The sequence below is a fragment of the Crinia signifera genome, unplaced genomic scaffold, assembly GCF_055691185.1.
Source record: "Crinia signifera unplaced genomic scaffold, ASM5569118v1 HAP2_SCAFFOLD_93, whole genome shotgun sequence".
Classification (NCBI taxonomy): Eukaryota; Metazoa; Chordata; class Amphibia; order Anura; family Myobatrachidae; genus Crinia; species Crinia signifera.
In genome coordinates, this window is record NW_028142849.1 from 585923 (window position 1) to 596544 (window position 10622).

Consider the following 10622-nt stretch of genomic DNA (forward strand, 5'->3'; position numbering starts at 1 on the left):
ATAATATATAGGCCCCATATATCACTTTCACACCATTGTACCCTATCACACTTGATTGGGATGTGGAAACTGGATCCGGCGAATAACTTGTCCATATGCAGCTATGTGCCTGGAGGGTGAAAGCTGGAACCTGTGAATGAAATGTCACCGCCTTGGCAAGGTGCTTTTGTGGGTGAAACCTGGAACCGGCACAAGAAATGTTCCGGCGTGATGGTTGGGCAGTGAAAGCCAGAACCGGCGCATGAGATGTACCGACTGCTGCAAGGTACTTATTTTCTACAAAAGTAGGTGAAAATTGTTATTTTCACCTGCTTTGGTAAAAGAAAAGTGATAATTTTTAGACCCCATATACCACTTTCACACCGCTGTACCCTTTCACATTCGATTGGGGTGTGAAAACCGGAATCTGGGAATAACTTGTACGCAGCTATGTGCCTGGAGGGTAAAATCTGGAACCTGTGATGAAATGTTCCTGACTTAGCAAGGTGCTTGGGGGTTGAAGCCGGAACCGACGGATGAGATGTTCTGGCCGTGACGAGGTGCTTTTGGAAGTGAAAGCTGGAACCGACGCATGAGATGTTCTGGCCGCGACGGTATGCTTTTGGGAGTGAAAGCCGGAACCGACGCATGAGATGTTCTGGCACGCGACGAGGTGCTTTTGGGAGTGAAAGCCGGAACCGACGCAAGGAATGTTCCGGTCGCGGCGTGTGAGTTACTTATTTTCTACAAAAGTAGGTGAAAATTGTTTTTTCCACCTACTTTGGTAAAAAAAATGTGATCATTTATAGGCCCCATATACCACTTTCACACCGCTGTACCCTTTCACATTAGATTGGGGTGTGAAAGCCGGAAACCGACGCATGAGATGTTTTGGCCGTGACGAGGATCTTTTGGGAGTGAAAGCCGGAACCGACGCATGAGATGTTCTGGCCCGCGACGAGGTGCTTTTGGGAGTGAAAACCGGAACCGGTGCAGGAAATGTTATAACACTTGATTGGGGTGTGAAAAATGGATCTGGCGAATAACTTGTCCATATGCAGCTATGTGCCTGGAGGGTAAAAGCTGGAACCTGTGAATGAAATGTTCCCACCTTGGCAAGGTGCTTGGGAGGGGTTAAAGCCTGAACCGACGTATGAGATATTCTGGCTGCGACGAGGTGCTTTTGGGGGTGAAAGTTGGAACCGGCGCAATAAATGTTCTGGCCGCGGCGTGGTGTTTGGGGGTGAAAGCCGGAAGCAGCGCATGAAATGTTCCGGACGCGTTAACGTGCTTTGGAGAGGTGCCAGATCCGGAGCATGAGATTGTCATGCTTTTGCGATGGGCTTGAAGGCGGGTGAAAGCCTAAACTGGCGCATGAGATGTTCCAGGCACGGGCCCTTATTCTGATTGACGCGTACTTTACCGCATACTTTCGGATCGCGTCTTTACGGCGTCTGCGCATGCGTGGAGAACGCTACGCGCATGTGCCACGCCTTGACTCCGTACCTGTTCGGGCAAATCCCGTACAAAACTGGTCACCGCAATCATTCGGGAAATATGGGCGTATTATGGGCGTCATGCGGAATGACACATGGGCGTAGTTTCAAAGTGGGCAAAACGGGGCGGAAACATGGGCGGACACGGGGGAGTACACTTATGTTGGGGGGCGTACATTCGGATAGCACTCCGAATGCACGCGAACAAAAAGGGAAGAAATGTGCGGTGTCCAAAAGGCCACTATTGCTTTGCGGACACCACTCGTTCCTGCGGGAGGCGAACGGACCGCCTAATGACTACAAGCATTAACACCTGAACCCAATAAAATCGACTCCTTTACTCATTACTCACTAATAGGACGCTTGTCAGTGCTTTAATTGAAACCATTGCTGCTTCAAGGAAACCTTACTAATCACCCACATATGCTGTACTTCTGACACACTTTAAACCTGCTAACAATGGACATGACTGAATATTAATACTAGCAATACACATGTGTATGCGACATGTACTAATTAAACCACACAATTGTTGTAAAGTAAAGAAATTTATTTATATACATTTCACAGTCAATGCCACTGTGATGCAATGACAAAAAAATATAAATACCAAAAAAAACAAACCATGGCAGGAATGTACCAAAATAAATTATAATACAAAACAAATATAATTGCACACAGATGGACTCCAGCACCTCCTATGTGCCACTGCACATGCAGCCAGTGGGAAATGAGGAGGCTGCTGGCCCTTCTACAGCAGGGCAACCTGCACCTGACCATTCGACAGCAGGGCAACCTGCACCTGGCCCTTCTGCAGCAGGGCAACCTGCAGCTGGCTCATATGCACCATCAGCAGAATCATTTGGAACACAACCGGGGACTTAGCAACATCACTTCAAGTACAGCTGACAGTAATGGCAGGCAAAAGAGGGCAACAGGGGAACCAAAAAGGACATTTGAAGCAAGGGCTCATCTGGTTACCCTCAGCACGTGATTGGACATAAGAAGCTGACACACACAATGGAAGATTTGGGATGAGATAACGGTGGAGATTAATGCAGCCACAAGTTCATTTTCGACCACGTTTGGCCTTGGTAGGCTCCTTGGCCTGTGCAGCAGCTCTTCGGGCACGGCCAGATGCTGGGGCAGGTGGAGCAGATGCTGGTGAGGGGTTGGCTGGTCTACCCCTCCTGCCAGCAGGGAGTGTTGCTGGTGGTAATGCACCAGAAACGGATGACATTAGGACCCTGTTGCTGGTAACTAGCTCCACCATAAGCTCATTATGGTGGAGGAGGAGATCATTTTGGCGGGTGGCTTGCTCGGCCAGCACCTGAGCACTTGCAGCCATGGCCTGATGCGCCTCAGCCATGGCCTGCAGGCTCCCAGCGATGGCCTGCTGGGTGCTGACCAAGCTCGCCATGATCTCCTCGGTCCTATGCATCCGTTCTGATGCCAACTCTCCCTGCTGGTTTATGTCCCCAAGCATCTGGGCCAACCTGGCCAAATCGGCTTGGGCCGATGGCTGCTGCTGCACAGGCCTACCACTGGGGCCAGGTGGCACGGACTCCTCCACCTCCTGAGCAGAGTCGTCACCAAGCAGTGGGGTGTCTGTGGAAAATGATAAACACAATTAGGACACATTCTAAGATAATTACTTGCACAAGTTTATGGCATGACAAATATTTACCTTCAATAAAAGACGCAAACACTTCAGCTGGGGCCTCGCTATCCATCGTGCTCACCCCCCTGACCTCCTCAAGTGATACACAGCTCTCGGCCATCAACTCCAGGGGGGTGAACTCTAGCCCTGATGGCATGGGCCCGGCCCCAGATGTCTGGCTGTGTTCCCACCGCTTGGTCATCTTCCTCTTCAGGTTGGTTTTGAAGTCCTGCCACCTGCAATGTAAGTTGACATATTAATACATGTCACTCCAGATGTTTGCTGTTGCTGCCATTGCTCTGTGCTACATATTACGACATGTGCTTAATGTCCAAAAGATAACATTACATGCAACTATGATATCAACCGTTACAATACACATTCACAATCACCCTACTCTAACTCTCAACCAAATAACATGTCAATAATGTCTGTGTATGGTAACAACCTCACCGGCCATTTGCAAAATCCATCTAAGCATGAATTCAATCATTACTTGTCTATTACTGGGCACATGTATCACAAAACAACTTGCCTCTTCTTGACATGGTCGGCCTCACGAACTTGTGGCGCAACTTCATTAATCTCTGCCGTTATCTCTTCCCAAATCTTCCATCTGCGTGTGTGTGTCAGCCTCTCTGATGGACACTCAATCAAATCACGTGCTCGGGGAACCAGGATGGCAAGCTCCTGTGCTTCATATGCCTTATTTCTTGTAGTTGGTTCCTCTGTTGCCCTCTTTCTCCCCTTGCCACGTCCATGGCCACGCCCCCTGGCACGTGTCGCTGCACTTGAAGTGCTGGCCATGGTACTATCTTGTGAAGTCCCCGGTTGTGTTCCAAAAGATTCTTCTGATGGTGCATATGAGACAGCTGCAGGTTGCCCTGCTGCAGAAGGGCCAGGTGCAGGTTGCCCTGCTGTAGAATGGTCAGGTGCAGGTTGCCCTGCTGTAGAAGGGCCAGCAGCCTCCTCATTTCCCACTGGCCGCATGTGCAGTGGCACATAGGTGGTGCTGGAGTCCACCTGGTCAAATAGTTGCTGCAGCTCCTGGTCCACCTCTGGTTGTGATCCAGACATGTTAGCAACAACATTGTCACATTCTAATACACCTTTATATACTGTTTGTGTATCCTGTTTGGCGGACATCAGCGGCAGCTGCGTTCCGTGCACGAGCGTACGTCGCTGTTTTTTCGCGCCGCATACGGTGGCGGAAATTCCATTGTGTAAAACCTGGCGAAACTTCTACATGAAATACTGGTCACCAATTCTAACATTGCATAGAATCTTCTGATACACCTGTGACTATCGCACAATACACATGCTATTTGCTAGCATGACATGACATTTGGTTCATGACTACTGTGGTATTGTGGCGTTTGATTGCAAGCTAAAAGTAGCCCAATCCCTTAGAAATTCCAGGCCACAAGTCATGCAATACTCATCACTACTGTTATAGACCACACATGTGACAGGCCTATAAATAGTGATTTGCTGCTAGAATCATTTGTCTCCAGATCTGGACTTGTCAGGGTCTAAGGTAAGCTCTTCCATGGTCCTTGTAGATATGATATCCATTAACAATGTAAGTGTATGAATGTATGCACCATTGCCTCACTGACTACAGATTGTTGGGCCAGCAAAGTCTTTGTAGCATTATTGCAACATGTAACATGTTCACTATTTCACTCACAGGTCTTAAACCTGTGTGTGTTCATCTATTGCAGGACAACATGTCCCAGCAATAGCTGGAATGTCTCATAGTACATGATGTCGGCAACAAATGCAGACACCTTTGATACTCAAGTAGTGTTTAGTAGTTCGATGTTGTAAGCATCTGTGTGTTTAGGACGGTGTGTATTGAGTTCATATTATTGTTACATCATTATAGAGTCAAATGGATCTTCGGGATTTTACAGGGCGGCCATCTATTGTACGTATTGAAGCCTACAAATCTATTTGTAGTGGGATATGGCCATTATGTGCATAGGTGCATCAGTATTTATGTTCATTTCTTTATAGGTTGCTGAAGCAATGATGCGGGACATGGAAAGGAGGCTAAGGGCACTTGCGGCTCTCCCCACTCGTCGGCCAAGGAGGCCAGGACGTGCTAGAATCTATCGCACACGGGTGACTCTGTTTGCTATGCCCGATGATGAGGTACTTACTAGGTACCGGTTACCGCCACATGTAATTCTGGATCTGCTCTCGTTAATTGAGAGTGATCTGGAACCTCTACACGGGATCACGACAGCAATTCCGCCTCACACACAGCTGCTGGCGGTGTTGCATTTCTGCGCCTCAGGATCATTCCAACAAGTAGTGGCAGTACTTGCTGGAATATCTCAGCCGGCCTTCTGCCGAATCCTGAGGCGTGTGACGTCGGCCATGTTCAGGCGCAAGGGGCACTTCATGGCCATGACATTTGCCACCGAGACCCTGCGCAGAAGCCAGCAGGCCTTCCATCAAATTGCTGGCTTCCCTAATGGGATAGGGGCTGTGGATGGCACCCATGTACCATTTGTGCCTCCATCTCGAAGTGAGAAGATATATAGGAACCGCAAATTGTTCCACTCACTGAACGTGATGGTGGTATGTGGCCCATCCATGGAGATTCTCGCCTTCAACTCGAAGTTTCCCGGAAGTGCCCATGACTCTCATGTCATCCGACAAACCGGGATATGGCAAAGACTACAAGAGCTGGAAGGCCGTGATGCGTGGGTTCTGGGTGACTCCGGTTACCCATGTACGCCCTGGCTACTTACGCCGTACAGCTACCCAGCACCGGGCCCACAGGAGGCATTCAATCGGGCGCATGTTGCCACCAGGCAAGTGGTGGAGCGCTCAATTGGCCTTTTAAAGGGTCGATTTAGAGTGCTCCACCGCACTGGTGGTGACTTACAGTATGCGCCTCAAATGGTGTCGAGGATCGTGGGCCTGTGTATATTTTTCCACAACATTGCTGTGCGGCGTGAGATACCCTTTGATGAGTGGGAGGTACCATCTGAGCCGCAAGATCCGCCCATGCGCCCATCCCGCGCCCCTGAATGCCGGAGGGGATACCAGCTGCGGGACTCTGTGGCGCAAAGATACTTCAGGTACATTTTATCTAGTGGACCAGAACACACCAATTGTTGTAAAAATCACCCCTTCAAATAAGTACAGTGTGGTAGTTGTCAGTGTTACAAAACGACAATTAGCCAGCCTGCCCTCCTAATGGCAAAGAAATAGGAGATATTTATCATATGTGCTTAGTTTTGGGGGAAGTACAATATAGGTGCTCATTATTATACCTTGTACAAGGGATCTTATGTGTTTGTTATATCTTCATTATTGTAGTTGATACTATCCCTGATGACTGGTGAGTACATTGATTTATTCTCTAATGTGTTGGGGATTTTTTCCTGTGTTGATGTATGATTTGTTTGCAGATATATATATATATGATATTTCAATTTATTAACATGTTTAAACATTTCAAGGAGCAGGCAGGCAGCCAGGCAGGCAGCCAGGCAGGCAGCGCTGGTGTATAATGCTGGTCTCAGGATACCTGCAAGTATGTGTATGTGTCTTTTAAACATAAATGTACGCATACACATAGATGCATAGAGTAAGTAATGCTAAGTACAGCTAGGCGTTGCTAAGCTATAGCACGCGTTGCTTGGCGGAGCGAGGCCTTATTGGATTTGCTAAGTGCATACACACTGTGTTTTATATATATCAGATTTGCTCATTCCCATACATCAGCACTACTGTTTTTAAGGCATGCGAAATTGTCACCATTTGTGTTGGCGCAGAGACGCTGTTCATGTAAAGATGAACAATAAAGTTATTAACACAAATAACTGTGATAAACCAATGACACCACCTGATTGGTTGATTGATGCCATTGTTAACATGGCGGAGACACGCAGGGCAGAGCCATTTTCGCCTGCGGAGCTCAGGGCTCTGGTCTCCGTCATGGAGACAAGGCTGGGCCGTGCGGGGCCCTTTATCACAAATGGCCAGAAGCGGCGGGCCTATGCTGCGGCAGGGCGCCGGATTTACGCCCGCACCCGGGTGCGGAGGAGCCTCGGCCAGCTCGAGAGGCGGTGGTCGGACCTCCGCAGGCGCCAGCCCCAGCTTCTCCAGCAAATTAGGGGCGAGATAGCTGATTGTGAGTATTTTAGCTATGAAATTTCGCACTTACATCATACCATCTATAAACAATAAAATGTGTCTCATGATAAGTGGGTGTCCATGGGTTTAAAAGTCCATAGACTGTTATGTGTGCTTCTTCCTGGTTAACATGCAGTCATGTGGCTTTTATATGTAATGACATAGCATTCATGATTCAGATGCATACAATGTGCCAGATCTAATATGTGTTCAACATTGATAAATGCCAGGGTTGTAATGATTGAACAAATTACTAACAATCACATAATAACTTAAATGTCACATTTTGGAGTCCATTAACAGTAAGGAGCTACTTTCAAGCATCGTTTGCCAACATTATCACCCTTCCATGTATGTCTTGTTATGGATTATTACATGTGCCCCAATGACCCGACATTGACCATGATTTTGTTTTCTACCACACAGCACGAGCCCGAGCACGACAGGCACGGGAGCAGGCCGAGGCTGCCCTGGCGGAGGAGCAGGCGCAAGAGCGTGATGAGGAGGTGGCGGCGAGGGTGGAGGAGGAGCAAGTGGAGGAGGAGGAGGAAATGGTGGAGGAGCAAGTGGAGGAGGTGGAGGAGATGGTGGAGGAGATGGTGGAGGAGGTGGAGGAGATGGTGGAGGAGGTGGTTGAGGAGGAGGAGGTGCCTGAGGAGGTGGTGGTGGAGGAGGTGGAAGAGGAGTTGGTGGCAGAGGAGGAGGTGGAGGAGGTGTTGGTGGCGGAGGAGGAGGTGGAGGAGGTGGTGGTGGTGGTGGAGGAGGTGGTTGTGGCGGAGGAGGTGGAGGAGGTGATGGTGGCGGAGGAGCTGGCGGAGGAGGGGGCTGAGGAGGCCACGGTTGCCCCAGAGGTGTCAGAATCCGAGGGGGAGGAGGCGTGTGAGGCCCCGGTGTCCCAGCAGATCGGTATGTTTACATAATGCATCATTCATGAAGTAGTTGGACTGGTATTTGTTATGTAGCACTGGTGATTAAAAATTTTGGTACAATACTATTAATACAGACCCCAAAGTGGGTAGCTACAGATACTGGTACGGGTTAGATGGGGTGTCCAAGGCATCCCTTTCATCCAGGACACCTCTGAATTACACAGGTTTGTGGGATGGCTTGGAGCTCCATTTTGACTGCCACATAACCGTTGTAGTTAAACAGGATCCTGGAGTAAAGGGATGAGTGGATCATTTGTGGATTAAATTCACCTGCTGCAAGCCTCGATTCTGACCCATCATATAGTGGAATCTATATTGTTGTTGAATGTTATTTATAAACTATAGGATGTATGCTATAAATGGAGTATGGGCCGGCCTACCTTGGAATGGAGTCACAAGTTGCCAGTGTCCCTGGAGCCTCCTCTACCTAAACACCCCCTGTAGTTCAGATTGTTTTTTTGCCCTCACAGAATTGTAGGTTGGTTTAGACTGAATTATGATTTTGAGGATGTGTACTGTGCATTCCTGACATTTGCATAACTCCCATGCCACGAACCATCACTGAACTTAGACTGAGGAGATTGTGACAAGTTCTTATTGACGGAGGCCATGACATGCTTGTAATTGGTTAGTCATGGGTGGGTTGTAAATGAGAAGAAACACTATGACTGTTATGTCTTCTGCAGAGTAAAGGGTAGAGGGAAAAAAACACAGTATATAGTAAATAAGTTTGCATGTATGTATATATGTGTGTGTCATATCTATTTATCTATGTGTGTCTCTATCTCTCTACATATATATATATATATATATATATATATATATATATATATATATACACATGTCACCTAGCATTTCTGCAATTTATGTAGCAGTATGTGAAATGTATGCATGAATATCATGACTAATTTTTGCCCCTTTGACATGCCCACAGATGACACAACACCGGCAGATGAGGGGGTTCGTGGGGCCCTCCTGCGTGCAGAACACCATTTAAGATTACTACTGGCGGATCTGCAGGACCTGCGCGATTTACTTATTTAATGTTTTTTTTTTTTTTTTTTTTGAGATTTAATTGTTAATTGTTCTTCGTAATAAATAATTTATGCAAGTTCAAAGTTGTTGGTTTTCTTTGCACATTAAACAGTATATGTGTAGATTGTTTACAATATTTAACACAGGGTCTAATACAAACCATTGCACTTCAATTGCTGTAAGGGTTAATGTGTGCAATGCATGTGTTAGGCATGCTTGTAAGGATATATTGGCATCTAATTGATTCCAATTCCAAATAAGCATTTTTTTATGAGGATAGGTAATTGAATAAGTGGGTCATGTGATGTATTGCAGAATATACATAATAGTGGGTTGTTTGGCGTAAATACTCCGCTTACGGGCGGTAGCACCGCTTGGCTCCCGTTCGGATGCGGTATTCCCGAGCAAACTCTGTAATACTCTGTAATACCGTGCAGAATCGGAGTGTTTTCCCCCGCACACGCATGGTTTGTATGTCGTCCGTAAACACGCCCTGTTCTTAAAGAGTGAGTCCGTCCGAATGCGGAGGACACGTGGGCGTTTCTACGGACGATGGCCGCACGCGGCAGAACACCGTGGCGTGCGGGCCGCACCGTAAGAATGCGGGAATATCCGCACCGATCAGAATAAGGGCCACTGTGAGGTGCTTTGGGGGGTGATAGTCCCTGACAGCTCCTCAAGACTGGCTGCTGCAGAGCACATACCCGGGGACCTGCTCAGTTTGTAAAACTGAGTAACGGGTCCACAGTTAAGGGTCTAATATGTGCTGTAGCATGTATTTGCAATCACTGGGGCAGGAACTGATAAGGATGACTTGTGTTGTCTGTATAGTACTGCATTTATGTGTGTTACGATGTGAGACACATTATTAATAAATATGCATGTATGTCATGAACATATTATCGCGCCTCCTTCTTTTTTTCATGTAGACCTTCTCCACGAATGAATTGTGATGTCAACTACTTACCCAGCTACGTCTCTGGACTACTGTGACATCATTTTTACTACAGCATATTCCAAACGTCAAATTGCAGGAGCAGCTACCCACAACAGGTAAGCAGGCGCGATAATATCTTCCTGGCATACATGTATATTTATCAAATATGTATGGTCTTCCTTAAATTATGTTTAAAGTTTGATGAATTGAGGTCCTTATATTATTTTATGCAGACAGCGAGCCAAATCAGGGCTGATATCAGTGCGGGAGATAGCAGTGATATTGTCTGCATTGCTTTTTTATTGAATGTCAGTAATACTTTTTTCGGTACTTATGAGTTATCTGGGCGCCCGATTTTTTGATTGTATGCCTTAAGTTAAGGCATACAATCAGATGCGATGCGATACGATATCGCATCGCATCGCATGCGA